This window comes from Astatotilapia calliptera, chromosome 12 (genome assembly GCF_964374335.1).
Source record: "Astatotilapia calliptera chromosome 12, fAstCal68.1, whole genome shotgun sequence".
Lineage (NCBI taxonomy): Eukaryota > Metazoa > Chordata > Actinopteri > Cichliformes > Cichlidae > Astatotilapia > Astatotilapia calliptera.
Window position 1 is genome coordinate 11,191,554 of NC_137433.1, and position 15,955 is coordinate 11,207,508.

The following is a 15,955-nucleotide window of genomic DNA, read 5'->3' on the forward strand; positions in this document are numbered from 1 at the left end:
TTGATTGTTGGGGTTTTCTTAAACATAAATTGGCCTATTGAAAAAATGTAGTGGTTCTTACTACATTTTATTTTCAATAGACCAATTTATGTTCAAAAAAAAAAATTACAGCAGAAAAGAAAGCATGGGAGACATCTGATGCATTTCATTGCTTTTTAAAAAATAATTTATAATTTATCTGGAACAAATAAAAGAAAGTAAAAATAATCTTTTGTGGATTCTTTTTCTTCAATAAGTAGTAGAATAGGCAGTTCTTTATACATAAAGCGTAGTGTTTTGTTAAAAAATAAAGTGGCACAGCGGCACTGTGTTAAAGGCCTGTGTTTTTACCATCAGCGTGACAGCACCGTGCCGCCTTTGCAGTTTTAAGGCCCAGGGAAACAAGCCTGCCAGCGCTCTGTAGCGGCTGTGACCGCTGCCGATAAGGAAAGGCTGCTCTTCATAGAGGACTCAAGCTCGGGGAAACGTTTTCTGGTCGACTCTGGCTCCCAGAAGAGCCTCTGGAACTCTTGTGTCGTCTTTACAATGGTATATTATTTAATCTCAAAAAAAACAAAATAAAAAAAAATTGGAGATTTCCCGTATCACATAACATGTGCAGGTACACTGGTACAGCACATGTGAGCGAAATTCTTATGTGTGTGCAACAGAGGTGTGCAAAATACAATAACATAAGAACAAGCAAAATATACGAATGGGTAAATCTGAGAATTATAAGAATAAATATATGTACAAATATAAGAGTGTATGTTAGGGCTGTTCGATATAACGATATATATCAAATGACAATATAAAAATGTCTATCGTTTCCTATTACGCTATCGTTTGTTTCGTGATGTCGTAAAATAAACTGTTTACAGCAGTATTTTTCATCGTTTTCACGGTCACCTTAGTGGCTATATTAATTTCTTAAAGTTCTCTCTTTCTCTTATATTTAATATAACCACACTATGGGCGGGCAAGTGCCTGTTTTTACGTGTTTTCGTTAGCAACAATGACGGTAAAACCATCGCGTGGTTCCGCTGTACGCTTGTTTGTTTTCCACGTAAACCTTTCACAATAAAGCTCAAGATCCTGTTGAGACTTTTCAAAACAAACTGAATCACATGAGAGAGTATGCAGAGTTTACAGATGAGAAGCAAACAAAGAGCCGTCAGACTCAAACTATATGTATACACCTGCCCGCCTTCGTAAACAACTAAATGCTATGTTGCCCTATCATTTTTTGATTGGTCCACATGGTATATTTTTTCACCAATAGGAAAGGCTGGGGGAGTTGGGAGGGGGACTGAGTGCTTTCTAGTGTTTTTCCTTATAAAAACCGTTTCTTCCCGCAGTAAATATAAACAACGATAGTATTCAGGAAGAAAACCTGCATATATTATACTGAACATAAAGTTGTTTGCAAAACTTGTGCATAATTTTTACAAATGTACAACTTCTATTCGCATTTCAAGTTATGAAAACAATTCCTTAAACATGTTTGTGGCTTTTACAGTAAAAATGACAAGTATTTTCTACTCGGATTTTGAATTTTTTTTGTCTGAATTTAGATCTATTGTGCAAATATAGTATAAATGAAAAATTAACTCAAATTTCAGATATTTGAGGTTGTGCCAAAAAAAAAAAGAAGAAGATTTTTTTAAAGGTGAAATATAGAGGTAAAATCTAAAGTAGTCAAAAACGGCCAATTATACTCTGGACCCCAGAGGGTTACTAAATACATTTACATGTCTTGGTGACTGCAGCTGGAACCTTGGCAAAAAGTGTATGTGTGTGTGTGGAATGCTAGCTACCAGCATTCATAATATAATAGTTACAATAGCAACAGTAACCAGGGGGGTGGGGCTTAAATGACAGAACAAAGACAGGCTACTATGATGTCACATGCCAGGCCACCATGATGTCACATGCCAGGCCATAAAAATCTATAAATAGGGGTGCCTCGACACACAGTTGTAGAATTCCCTTGCAGGTGAATTTAAGCTAGCGATTGAATTGTGTTTTCAGATGAAAGCGCTTATAACCTTCTCCCAAAGTAGAGTACTCTTCCTCCACCCAAACCTAAAATGTATATTTCTAAATACAGGGAAGCAATTGTATTAGAAAATAAATATAAAAATGAACACAGGACCATGGTGCCAAGAACAGTTAAGGCCCCATCTCATCGCGAAATGTGCCCACAGAGGCCAGAAGGCGAAAAACCTGAACACACATTCAGGAAAAAACCAGAACACACAGGCATGAAGAAAGTCATGGCTCAACCTGCTTGTGTGGATACACGCAAAGGGGACAAGCAGCTCCTTGAGAAATCTGGACTTGTCCCCTTTTATTTACAGAAAAACGATTACAGAATCGTTCCAGGCTACCTGCGTAGAAGAAAGGCAGAGAAAGAAAAGGCTAAGCAGGACAATGATGCCTGGTTAACAAAACAACAGGAAACAGTTAAACCACTGGCCGAACAGGAGAAACAAAACATTCTCCAGGGCCTAAAGAGGAGGTTTAATGAGCTAAACTTTGAATATCAGTCCCTCCCTTTTACTATCTCCCCTTCACAGCACAAAAAATACAATTACAAAATGTTTCTCGAAGAGGCAATGAGTCAAGTTGAAAAAGACATTGCCCTTTTTGAGGAACATAAATACATTTACGTAGGCAGGGAAGATGCATCTGACGAACAACAGTTACAGCGGACTCCACTGCCACCCATTAGACCGAAAAAGACAAAGTTGACACCCGCTCCTCAAGTCACACAACCAACGAAAAAGGAAACTTTCTCGACCGACAACCTACCACCTTTTCGTAGGATGTGTGTTCCACCTATATCCAGAAGTGGAAAGCAACCTATTCCCATGACTGAGAACCTTCACAGACAACCTATTCCCACCCAACTAGTTATAATTCCACGACCTAGTCCTGTCCCTCTGCCACCTATTTGTAAAAAAGCTGAATCTACACCCCGACCACCTGTAAGACCTCCAATGAAACGAGGTGTAACACCCATCCTTCCACCCATTTCCACCAAAAAGCTGTAGTGCTGTACCGTTAGAGTAGTTTTTTAACTACCTAACCCCCAACCGGTCTTGACAGAAGCCGCACCATCTGAGCCTGGTTCTGTCGAAGGTTTCTTCTTTTTAAGACAAAGGAGTTTTTCCTTCCCACCGTCGCCCAGTGCTTGCTCAGATGAGATCATTTGATTGTTGGGGTTTTCTTAAACATAAATTGGCCTATTGAAAAAATGTAGTGGTTCTTACTACATTTTATTTTCAATAGACCAATTTATGTTCAAAAAAAAAAATTACAGCAGAAAAGAAAGCATGGGAGACATCTGATGCATTTCATTGCTTTTTAAAAAATAATTTATAATTTATCTGGAACAAATAAAAGAAAGTAAAAATAATCTTTTGTGGATTCTTTTTCTTCAATAAGTAGTAGAATAGGCAGTTCTTTATACATAAAGCGTAGTGTTTTGTTAAAAAATAAAGTGGCACAGCGGCACTGTGTTAAAGGCCTGTGTTTTTACCATCAGCGTGACAGCACCGTGCCGCCTTTGCAGTTTTAAGGCCCAGGGAAACAAGCCTGCCAGCGCTCTGTAGCGGCTGTGACCGCTGCCGATAAGGAAAGGCTGCTCTTCATAGAGGACTCAAGCTCGGGGAAACGTTTTCTGGTCGACTCTGGCTCCCAGAAGAGCCTCTGGAACTCTTGTGTCGTCTTTACAATGGTATATTATTTAATCTCAAAAAAAACAAAATAAAAAAAAATTGGAGATTTCCCGTATCACATAACATGTGCAGGTACACTGGTACAGCACATGTGAGCGAAATTCTTATGTGTGTGCAACAGAGGTGTGCAAAATACAATAACATAAGAACAAGCAAAATATACGAATGGGTAAATCTGAGAATTATAAGAATAAATATATGTACAAATATAAGAGTGTATGTTAGGGCTGTTCGATATAACGATATATATCAAATGACGATATAATATTTTTGTTGGAAGGATACAAGTTCTTCCTGTTCTTCTTGTTACTGATAACCTGACCGCTGTCTGTTTTGATCTTCTTCTTCTGGTCTTCTTTTCCCGTTTCTCTCACAAAACGCTTCCTCTTACGGTCCCTAAAAAAAGAAGGGGGAAAAAAGACTTTAAATTATAGTTTGAAATGACCATTTGGTGGATACTGAGTCAAACATAGGGAAATTTGTACCATTTCATCATTTTCTTCTGCTGGTTAAGGCGATCGCCTTCATCTCCCATGAGATCAAGGACAGCTGAAGAGGCCTGCTGTTCAAAAGCACTGCCCTCTCCACCGAGACTCAACCTGTCGACGCATAACACAGGACAAAACAGCATAAAACACAAAGCCATTCACATTTTTTAAAGAAACAGATGCAACAGTTTAATGCCTCACCCTCTCTCAGAGTCAAAGTCTTTAGGTCTGTAAGGGATATAATACTCTTCATCTTTGCCTGACTGCCTCTTTTTCTTGGTCTTTGGTCACTCTTCGCCATCTTCCTGCTGACCTCTTCTTTTACCACCTACCACCTCTGAAAACACCCCCTGGTGGAAATAGAAAGAATTACATGGTACAAAGTGACAAAGCATGATACAGAGATCCTACTATCTTCCTCTTCTAGTTTGTATACAACATCATCTACATCAAAACTGCACTTTATTTTGCTTCTTCTTCATCAGACAGCACAAACAACTTTCTCATTTTGACTCAAATATTGGTTTTGAATGAAAATGATGAAACAATCCTGGGTGTTTATTCAACTTGTGAGCAGGTTTTCTAATCCACCGTACTATTATTATTGACACTAGTACATGTTCGTGCTGCTGGCAAACTAATACACTCAAGAACATATAGCAAAGCAAAAAAGTGAAAAGTAGGTCTTGCCTACATAAATAAACATAAGACAGTTGTGAAACTTTGACATAGTAACATCTGCAGTAATATTTACACCTGTGATGACATCTCACCAGCATTAGCCTTATTTTGAAACCAAGATTGTTTACACAGAGTTTGTAATTGCAGAGAAATGCTCCATTTATTTTGGTCATTTCATTTTTGAGCAGGAAGCTCACCTTTCTTGTTATAGCCTTTAGACGAATAGAGAGATTTCCAATTAAATACATATTCTTTAAATAATGTTCCCTCTTATAAAAAGTAGGATAATTTAAAAAAAAAATTTAAAAAATGTATTATACCTCTATTACTTAGAAAAAAAACTGTTTTTTTTTCTGTTGTCTGTTATATAACGTTAGTGATGCTCGTTTCAATTCATTTCTTAATCAGCTAAACAGGTCAGTTAAGAAACAGTCAAATATTAAGTTAAATTTGAAAACAGTTTAAAAAAAAATATCCCCATTCCAAAATGTCACATGACAATCTCATTGGCTCACGGAGTTATGATGTCACTACACGATCCTTTGAAGTTTTTCCTTAAACAGGGGTGACACACAGCAGTTTTTTAGTTCGTGTCTTCGCAGCATTTGTGTTTGCAGCCTTCACACGTTCACCACAGAAACTTTTGGAAACCTTTTCAGAGTTGTCGTGTACAACCTTCAACATGTATCCAACAAGACACCAACAAAGGCAAAAAGATTACGCCGCTTCTCCTTCCTGTCGTGGCCGGCCAATTTCCCCAAATGACCTCTTAGCCGTCCAAAGGGCATTACATGACAGTAAGAAGGAAAACTACCATCTCCAGAATAAAATTCAACAGATTGAAGAAGAGAAACTTCAACTGGAGGAGAAGTGTAGACAGATGGAAGCGCAAAATAAGAACCTGGAAGAAAGACAAAAACGCCAGCCCGACATAAATATTATTAATGAGGGTTGGGGAATCAAGTTTGGACAAGCCCGAGAGCAGATTGTCTTCCTAATTAAGGAAAACAAGCAAAAGAGCGTGGAACTAAAGGAGATGTCCAACCAGCTTAAAGACAGCAAAGCTACTGTTGAGAAGACAGAATGGGATCTCCAATATATGGACCAAATGAATCGGCTGCTCCAAACAAACTTCGATGAAGCTGTGAAAAAAAATGAAGAAATCCTCCAACAGAAGGAAGAACAGGAGAAAAAGCAAAGAGACATCGAGCACAAACTCAAAGTCACGGAGGAAAAATACAGAATGCTGAAAGAGAAGGTGGATGATACTCTGCGCCAAAATAAAGACCTTCTTCACGAGAAAAAGCAACTAGAAGGGGAAAAAGAAAAACTGGACAAACAATGCTCGCACATGCAGAAAAGGATGGAGCAAATGGCGAGAAACAACTCCGAGCTCACTAAGGGGATATTGTTGGAATACAACAACTTGAAGCGCAAACACACTGAAATGCAGGCGCAAAAGCAAGAACAAGACAACATACATGACGACCTGCAGCGTACGCTCCAAGATATCCACAAAAGAAATGAGGAGCTACAAGACATGTACAAAGAAGTACAACAAAGAAACGCAGACATGCACAAGGACAAGATAATGCAGGAGGAAACATCCAAAGAGCTCAGGGAAAAGCTTGAAGAAAAACAAGCAACGTTGGAAGAGGTGGAGAAAACGTGCAAGAAGCTTGAGAAACAAAACAAAGAAACCATCGATGAGTTGAGAACCCTCATCCTGGAAAAAAAAGCTCTTGTAGAAAACTGCATGAAAAAGAAGAACAAACGCTTCCGCTGGCCCTGGAGGAGGAACTCTACTGCTTCCTCAGCAGGTGTAGCCTCGTCTTGCTCCACCTCTGTTCACCTCCCCAACCAGTCCCGGCAGTTGACTGTCCCCTCCTGAGCCTGGTTCTGCCGGAGGTTTCTGCCCGTTTAAAGGCAGTTTTTCCTCCCCACTGTCGCCTAGTGCGTGCTCAGAGGGGATTGTTGGGGTTTTCTCTCCTCTACCTTGTTTCATTATTTACTTAACTTTTTGTGCTTACTTCATTTTACCTTGTTTCATTATTTACTTAACTTTTTGTGCTTGCTTCATTTTACCTTGTTTCATTATTTACTTGTTGAGGTTTTGTTCTTACTTCATTTTACCTTGTTTCATTATTTACTTGTTAACGTTTTGTTCTTACTTCATTTTACCTTGTTTCATTATTTACTTGTTGACGTTTTGTTCTTACTTCATTTTACCTTGTTTCATTATTTACTTGTTAACGTTTTGTTCTTACTTCATTTTACCTTGTTTCATTATTTACTTGTTAACGTTTTGTTCTTACTTCATTTTACCTTGTTTCATTATTTACTTGTTAACGTTTTGTTCTTACTTCATTTTACCTTGTTTCATTATTTACTTGTTGACGTTTTGTTCTTACTTCATTTTACCTTGTTTCATTATTTACTTGTTTAACTTTTTCTTTTTCAACTTATTCATAAAACAATAAACCAATTGAATTTATCCTTTGAGTATTTTTCATCTTTTCATCTATAACTTTTTCAAACATTCATATCTGTCGTTTATCTTCTTCTTGAAACCTCATAAATGGCAAAGGAAAAATCCTGGAACATGGTTTGAAACACTGAAATTGTTTCAGCTGAAACCGGCAAAGTCATACGAGTGTGTGTGTGTGTGTGTGTGTGTGTGTGTGTGTGTGTGTGTGTGTGTTACTCTGTACATGAAACAACTTTGTAGAAAACCATTTTCCTGTCGAAACATTAGCAAACACAAACAAAGTGTTATTAACAAACGAATTACTAATATCCCTCTCTATGATAGTGATTTATTTTCTTACGGGATTAAAACTGTAAATTTTACCAAACTAAAGAAAGTAATACAAAGTAATAAAACTTTTTATCATTTAGTTAAGATCCAACATCCATTCTTTTCATAGTTGGTTGCTACCACCAGAGGGCGACATGGAGTACTTTTACCCATGTAGAGAAACATAAACGCTCATATATTACACACGCACCAACATTTTACTGTCTATTACTACATCAGTCTGTTTACATTAAACTGATATTGATAAATAAACTCACAAATATAGCTTCATGAATTTGGTAACGTCCTGTAAGTCATATCGTCAAATGCTTTTGTTCCAAAATAAAAAGGCTGTTGAAATAATGATTGGTGTGGTTTTTACAGGTGAATGAGCAGCAGAATAACTACAGAGAATCTGTGAATACATGAATGACCTTTTGTAATATGCCTTTAGCCTATTAGTGCCCTGAAAGAGTGGAGATTTTACCTATTTTAGCAAAATGATCTACAAACTGTATGGGTGAATATAGGAGCTTGTTAACAGGTTAGCATGTCCAACTAACAGACAGGAAAATGAGCTATGTATTTTTTAGATATCATGTTATCAGGTGACCACTGAAAGCTCTTTCTGCATATATCTTCTACACGTTCTGTCTCTTGTCACGTGTGTGTTTATATTTAAATCATGTATGTTGATTATTTAAATATGCTTTTTCATTCATTTTTAAAAAATGTCAACAGCTGTCGTTTACAGATTCATTGTTTACTATATGCTATATATATATATATATATATATGAACATGAACAAAACTGAAAACACTGGGTCACCGACCCAGGAACCCTGACAATATGTATTTTACCTGGTTAATGTGTGTGGCGGGGCGTGGTCTGCAGCGCCGCTGCAGGGGAGGCGGACGCACCTGAGCGGCACCCGCGATCACGCCTCGGCGCCTTAACGTCTGTGCTCTCTATGCTGTTGTGTTGGTATGTGTCGGGCTGTGAGCTTTAACACCGGCTGTATGCATACGGCAACCGTGTGTGAAAAGTGGTCAATAAAGAGAAGCTGTAAAGTGTGTTCATGGAAACATCGTTGGGTCTGCCGTGATATGTTTACAATGGGACTTCTGCTCCTGAATCTCTGCGCACAGCGTCTGCAAATCGGAGCTGTATGAAGTCACTTTCATCTTTACGCAGGACTGTAAGCTGTCATCTGTGAGGCGTGAGCGGTGTTTGTTTTTAACATAGTTCACGGTGGAGCTGCTGACATAATGTGGATCCGAAGATTGATAATTAGCCTACCTGGGGTTGAAAGTCTCGATAAATGCACGGCGTTTTGGCGGGTATATCGGCTTCCGCAAGTGTGACGCTTATTTTGAGCGTTCAAAAACTTATGTGTGTGCCAAGGTGTTTCTTTGGAGCGCACTCACCTAATATTCGGCACACGTCGTCACAGTTCTGGTTGATTTCATGTAACCATCGTTTTACATTGACAAAGGACTCCGCACTCGTGACGTCATATACCACTATGACCCCATGTGTTCCCCTGTAATATCTAAAGACAGAAGAAAGGGGAAACAGTCAGCTTACAGTTTGCGAAAAAGATCAATTGAATTCATTTTAATTTTATTCATATAATGCTAAATCACAACAACAGTCGCCTCAAGGCGCTTTAAATTGTGGGGTTAAGACCCTACAATAATACAGAAAAAATCCCTAACAGTCATATAACACCCTTTGAGCAAGAACTTGGTGACATTGGAAGAAACCGCCAACAGAACCAGGCTCAGTGAGGGGCCTCCGTCTGCTGTGACTAGTTAGATAAAATATTTCTAATTAGCTGAACAGTTATAACGACTTCTACTTTTACTACAGAGAAATGGTAGTATAGCAGCAAGACTAGAGAACGCTAAAACTGTTGGCCGAAGAGTATGAACAACAGTATAACTGATTACCTAAAGATAAAGGATAACAGACAGGGTAAAACATGGACGTAGCTTCGGTGGCGGAAAAAAACCCTTTGACCTGCATTTTTTCTGAACACCACATTATGGTGATGGAAAGTAACCGACAAATTTAAAAATAAATCTAAAAGTAATGCCTCAATAGAAACTGTTAGACAGGATTAATGAATAAACAGCAGAGATAGTTTGGTGAAGGTAATAACAAATAAAAGGAATTATTAAAGCTAAAGTTGGCAAATAAATATGTAAAAAATAATTTGTTAAAGTTAATAGATGAAAATAAAACACACAGCAGAAATGGCTAACACACAAAACAGACTGGAAAATTTAAAAAAAAGAAAAAGAAAAAAAAAGGCCAACAGGATTGATGTGTGAAGAGTTTTTGATACCACTACACCGTGTAACAGTTTAAGTATGCTATGGCCTGACCTTCGGTATAATTTTAATTTCAAGTCATCCCTAACTTTCTGAGCGAATAACTAATGTTATCCAGCAAAGGGAAAGACACTTGAAGGGGCACAACTTAATAAATACATTCATCAGGACAGAGTGTATGACTGTGTGAAGGAAAAAGCAACAGCACCACATTTATACCGCACAGACAAATGAACTGGCTTCAAAAACAGAGGCCAGATCTGAGAGAGTGCATCCCCAGTACCAATGCACTACGCCAAACAAACACAAAGAAACTTTTGTCAGGGATTCTCTGTGTGTGTGTGTGTGTGTGTGTGTGTGTGTGTGTGTGTGTGTGTGTGTGTGTGTGTGTGTGTGTGTGTGTGGTGACAGTTTGGGGATACAGCTTGTTTTGATAGGGTTTGGTGGCATCAAGGATTTACATCACACTATGTTATTAATGTAAATTAACATTATTGGGCATGATTTTCAATACCATAAAAAACTATTCTTACTGGGGGGGGTTAAATGACAATTCTTATGTGTGTGCAACAGAGGTGTGCAAAATACAATAACATAAGAACAAGCAAAATATACGAATGGGTAAATCTGAGAATTATAAGAATAAATATATGTACAAATATAAGAGTGTATGTTAGGGCTGTTCGATATAACGATATATATCAAATGACAATATAAAAATGTCTATCGTTTCCTATTACGCTATCGTTTGTTTCGTGATGTCGTAAAATAAACTGTTTACAGCAGTATTTTTCATCGTTTTCACGGTCACCTTAGTGGCTATATTAATTTCTTAAAGTTCTCTCTTTCTCTTATATTTAATATAACCACACTATGGGCGGGCAAGTGCCTGTTTTTACGTGTTTTCGTTAGCAACAATGACGGTAAAACCATCGCGTGGTTCCGCTGTACGCTTGTTTGTTTTCCACGTAAACCTTTCACAATAAAGCTCAAGATCCTGTTGAGACTTTTCAAAACAAACTGAATCACATGAGAGAGTATGCAGAGTTTACAGATGAGAAGCAAACAAAGAGCCGTCAGACTCAAACTATATGTATACACCTGCCCGCCTTCGTAAACAACTAAATGCTATGTTGCCCTATCATTTTTTGATTGGTCCACATGGTATATTTTTTCACCAATAGGAAAGGCTGGGGGAGTTGGGAGGGGGACTGAGTGCTTTCTAGTGTTTTTCCTTATAAAAACCGTTTCTTCCCGCAGTAAATATAAACAACGATAGTATTCAGGAAGAAAACCTGCATATATTATACTGAACATAAAGTTGTTTGCAAAACTTGTGCATAATTTTTACAAATGTACAACTTCTATTCGCATTTCAAGTTATGAAAACAATTCCTTAAACATGTTTGTGGCTTTTACAGTAAAAATGACAAGTATTTTCTACTCGGATTTTGAATTTTTTTTGTCTGAATTTAGATCTATTGTGCAAATATAGTATAAATGAAAAATTAACTCAAATTTCAGATATTTGAGGTTGTGCCAAAAAAAAAAAGAAGAAGATTTTTTTAAAGGTGAAATATAGAGGTAAAATCTAAAGTAGTCAAAAACGGCCAATTATACTCTGGACCCCAGAGGGTTACTAAATACATTTACATGTCTTGGTGACTGCAGCTGGAACCTTGGCAAAAAGTGTATGTGTGTGTGTGGAATGCTAGCTACCAGCATTCATAATATAATAGTTACAATAGCAACAGTAACCAGGGGGGTGGGGCTTAAATGACAGAACAAAGACAGGCTACCATGATGTCACATGCCAGGCCACTATGATGTCACATGCCAGGCCACCATGATGTCACATGCCAGGCCATAAAAATCTATAAATAGGGGTGCCTCGACACACAGTTGTAGAATTCCCTTGCAGGTGAATTTAAGCTAGCGATTGAATTGTGTTTTCAGATGAAAGCGCTTATAACCTTCTCCCAAAGTAGAGTACTCTTCCTCCACCCAAACCTAAAATGTATATTTCTAAATACAGGGAAGCAATTGTATTAGAAAATAAATATAAAAATGAACACAGGACCATGGTGCCAAGAACAGTTAAGGCGCCATCTCATCGCGAAATGTGCCCACAGAGGCCAGAAGGCGAAAAACCTGAACACACATTCAGGAAAAAACCAGAACACACAGGCATGAAGAAAGTCATGGCTCAACCTGCTTGTGTGGATACACGCAAAGGGGACAAGCAGCTCCTTGAGAAATCTGGACTTGTCCCCTTTTATTTACAGAAAAACGATTACAGAATCGTTCCAGGCTACCTGCGTAGAAGAAAGGCAGAGAAAGAAAAGGCTAAGCAGGACAATGATGCCTGGTTAACAAAACAACAGGAAACAGTTAAACCACTGGCCGAACAGGAGAAACAAAACATTCTCCAGGGCCTAAAGAGGAGGTTTAATGAGCTAAACTTTGAATATCAATCCCTCCCTTTTACTATCTCCCCTTCACAGCACAAAAAATACAATTACAAAATGTTTCTCGAAGAGGCAATGAGTCAAGTTGAAAAAGACATTGCCCTTTTTGAGGAACATAAATACATTTACGTAGGCAGGGAAGATGCATCTGACGAACAACAGTTACAGCGGACTCCACTGCCACCCATTAGACCGAAAAAGACAAAGTTGACACCCGCTCCTCAAGTCACACAACCAACGAAAAAGGAAACTTTCTCGACCGACAACCTACCACCTTTTCGTAGGATGTGTGTTCCACCTATATCCAGAAGTGGAAAGCAACCTATTCCCATGACTGAGAACCTTCACAGACAACCTATTCCCACCCAACTAGTTATAATTCCACGACCTAGTCCTGTCCCTCTGCCACCTATTTGTAAAAAAGCTGAATCTACACCCCGACCACCTGTAAGACCTCCAATGAAACGAGGTGTAACACCCATCCTTCCACCCATTTCCACCAAAAAGCTGTAGTGCTGTACCGTTAGAGTAGTTTTTTAACTACCTAACCCCCAACCGGTCTTGACAGAAGCCGCACCATCTGAGCCTGGTTCTGTCGAAGGTTTCTTCTTTTTAAGACAAAGGAGTTTTTCCTTCCCACCGTCGCCCAGTGCTTGCTCAGATGAGATCATTTGATTGTTGGGGTTTTCTTAAACATAAATTGGCCTATTGAAAAAATGTAGTGGTTCTTACTACATTTTATTTTCAATAGACCAATTTATGTTCAAAAAAAAAAATTACAGCAGAAAAGAAAGCATGGGAGACATCTGATGCATTTCATTGCTTTTTAAAAAATAATTTATAATTTATCTGGAACAAATAAAAGAAAGTAAAAATAATCTTTTGTGGATTCTTTTTCTTCAATAAGTAGTAGAATAGGCAGTTCTTTATACATAAAGCGTAGTGTTTTGTTAAAAAATAAAGTGGCACAGCGGCACTGTGTTAAAGGCCTGTGTTTTTACCATCAGCGTGACAGCACCGTGCCGCCTTTGCAGTTTTAAGGCCCAGGGAAACAAGCCTGCCAGCGCTCTGTAGCGGCTGTGACCGCTGCCGATAAGGAAAGGCTGCTCTTCATAGAGGACTCAAGCTCGGGGAAACGTTTTCTGGTCGACTCTGGCTCCCAGAAGAGCCTCTGGAACTCTTGTGTCGTCTTTACAATGGTATATTATTTAATCTCAAAAAAAACAAAATAAAAAAAAATTGGAGATTTCCCGTATCACATAACATGTGCAGGTACACTGGTACAGCACATGTGAGCGAAATTCTTATGTGTGTGCAACAGAGGTGTGCAAAATACAATAACATAAGAACAAGCAAAATATACGAATGGGTAAATCTGAGAATTATAAGAATAAATATATGTACAAATATAAGAGTGTATGTTAGGGCTGTTCGATATAACGATATATATCAAATGACAATATAAAAATGTCTATCGTTTCCTATTACGCTATCGTTTGTTTCGTGATGTCGTAAAATAAACTGTTTACAGCAGTATTTTTCATCGTTTTCACGGTCACCTTAGTGGCTATATTAATTTCTTAAAGTTCTCTCTTTCTCTTATATTTAATATAACCACACTATGGGCGGGCAAGTGCCTGTTTTTACGTGTTTTCGTTAGCAACAATGACGGTAAAACCATCGCGTGGTTCCGCTGTACGCTTGTTTGTTTTCCACGTAAACCTTTCACAATAAAGCTCAAGATCCTGTTGAGACTTTTCAAAACAAACTGAATCACATGAGAGAGTATGCAGAGTTTACAGATGAGAAGCAAACAAAGAGCCGTCAGACTCAAACTATATGTATACACCTGCCCGCCTTCGTAAACAACTAAATGCTATGTTGCCCTATCATTTTTTGATTGGTCCACATGGTATATTTTTTCACCAATAGGAAAGGCTGGGGGAGTTGGGAGGGGGACTGAGTGCTTTCTAGTGTTTTTCCTTATAAAAACCGTTTCTTCCCGCAGTAAATATAAACAACGATAGTATTCAGGAAGAAAACCTGCATATATTATACTGAACATAAAGTTGTTTGCAAAACTTGTGCATAATTTTTACAAATGTACAACTTCTATTCGCATTTCAAGTTATGAAAACAATTCCTTAAACATGTTTGTGGCTTTTACAGTAAAAATGACAAGTATTTTCTACTCGGATTTTGAATTTTTTTTGTCTGAATTTAGATCTATTGTGCAAATATAGTATAAATGAAAAATTAACTCAAATTTCAGATATTTGAGGTTGTGCCAAAAAAAAAAAGAAGAAGATTTTTTTAAAGGTGAAATATAGAGGTAAAATCTAAAGTAGTCAAAAACGGCCAATTATACTCTGGACCCCAGAGGGTTACTAAATACATTTACATGTCTTGGTGACTGCAGCTGGAACCTTGGCAAAAAGTGTATGTGTGTGTGTGGAATGCTAGCTACCAGCATTCATAATATAATAGTTACAATAGCAACAGTAACCAGGGGGGTGGGGCTTAAATGACAGAACAAAGACAGGCTACTATGATGTCACATGCCAGGCCACCATGATGTCACATGCCAGGCCATAAAAATCTATAAATAGGGGTGCCTCGACACACAGTTGTAGAATTCCCTTGCAGGTGAATTTAAGCTAGCGATTGAATTGTGTTTTCAGATGAAAGCGCTTATAACCTTCTCCCAAAGTAGAGTACTCTTCCTCCACCCAAACCTAAAATGTATATTTCTAAATACAGGGAAGCAATTGTATTAGAAAATAAATATAAAAATGAACACAGGACCATGGTGCCAAGAACAGTTAAGGCCCCATCTCATCGCGAAATGTGCCCACAGAGGCCAGAAGGCGAAAAACCTGAACACACATTCAGGAAAAAACCAGAACACACAGGCATGAAGAAAGTCATGGCTCAACCTGCTTGTGTGGATACACGCAAAGGGGACAAGCAGCTCCTTGAGAAATCTGGACTTGTCCCCTTTTATTTACAGAAAAACGATTACAGAATCGTTCCAGGCTACCTGCGTAGAAGAAAGGCAGAGAAAGAAAAGGCTAAGCAGGACAATGATGCCTGGTTAACAAAACAACAGGAAACAGTTAAACCACTGGCCGAACAGGAGAAACAAAACATTCTCCAGGGCCTAAAGAGGAGGTTTAATGAGCTAAACTTTGAATATCAGTCCCTCCCTTTTACTATCTCCCCTTCACAGCACAAAAAATACAATTACAAAATGTTTCTCGAAGAGGCAATGAGTCAAGTTGAAAAAGACATTGCCCTTTTTGAGGAACATAAATACATTTACGTAGGCAGGGAAGATGCATCTGACGAACAACAGTTACAGCGGACTCCACTGCCACCCATTAGACCGAAAAAGACAAAGTTGACACCCGCTCCTCAAGTCACACAACCAACGAAAAAGGAAACTTTCTCGACCGACAACCT

General features: G+C 38.3%; 1 long non-coding RNA gene across 2 annotated transcripts; it reads right to left on the bottom strand.

Annotated features, from left to right (window-relative positions):
* Positions 1-4,070: 4,070 nt before the first annotated feature.
* Positions 4,071-10,526, bottom strand: LOC145432225 (uncharacterized). 2 transcript variants are annotated; one of them, XR_013912504.1, is made up of 4 exons: positions 9,117-10,526; positions 4,412-4,560; positions 4,208-4,321; positions 4,071-4,118 (listed from the first exon to the last, which is right to left on the bottom strand). It is a non-coding gene; the product is annotated as an uncharacterized LOC145432225 (long non-coding RNA). The 2 variants fall into 2 exon arrangements; XR_013912503.1 differs by lacking the exon at positions 9,117-10,526 and having other exon boundaries at positions 4,412-6,977.
* Positions 10,527-15,955: the final 5,429 nt, after the last annotated feature.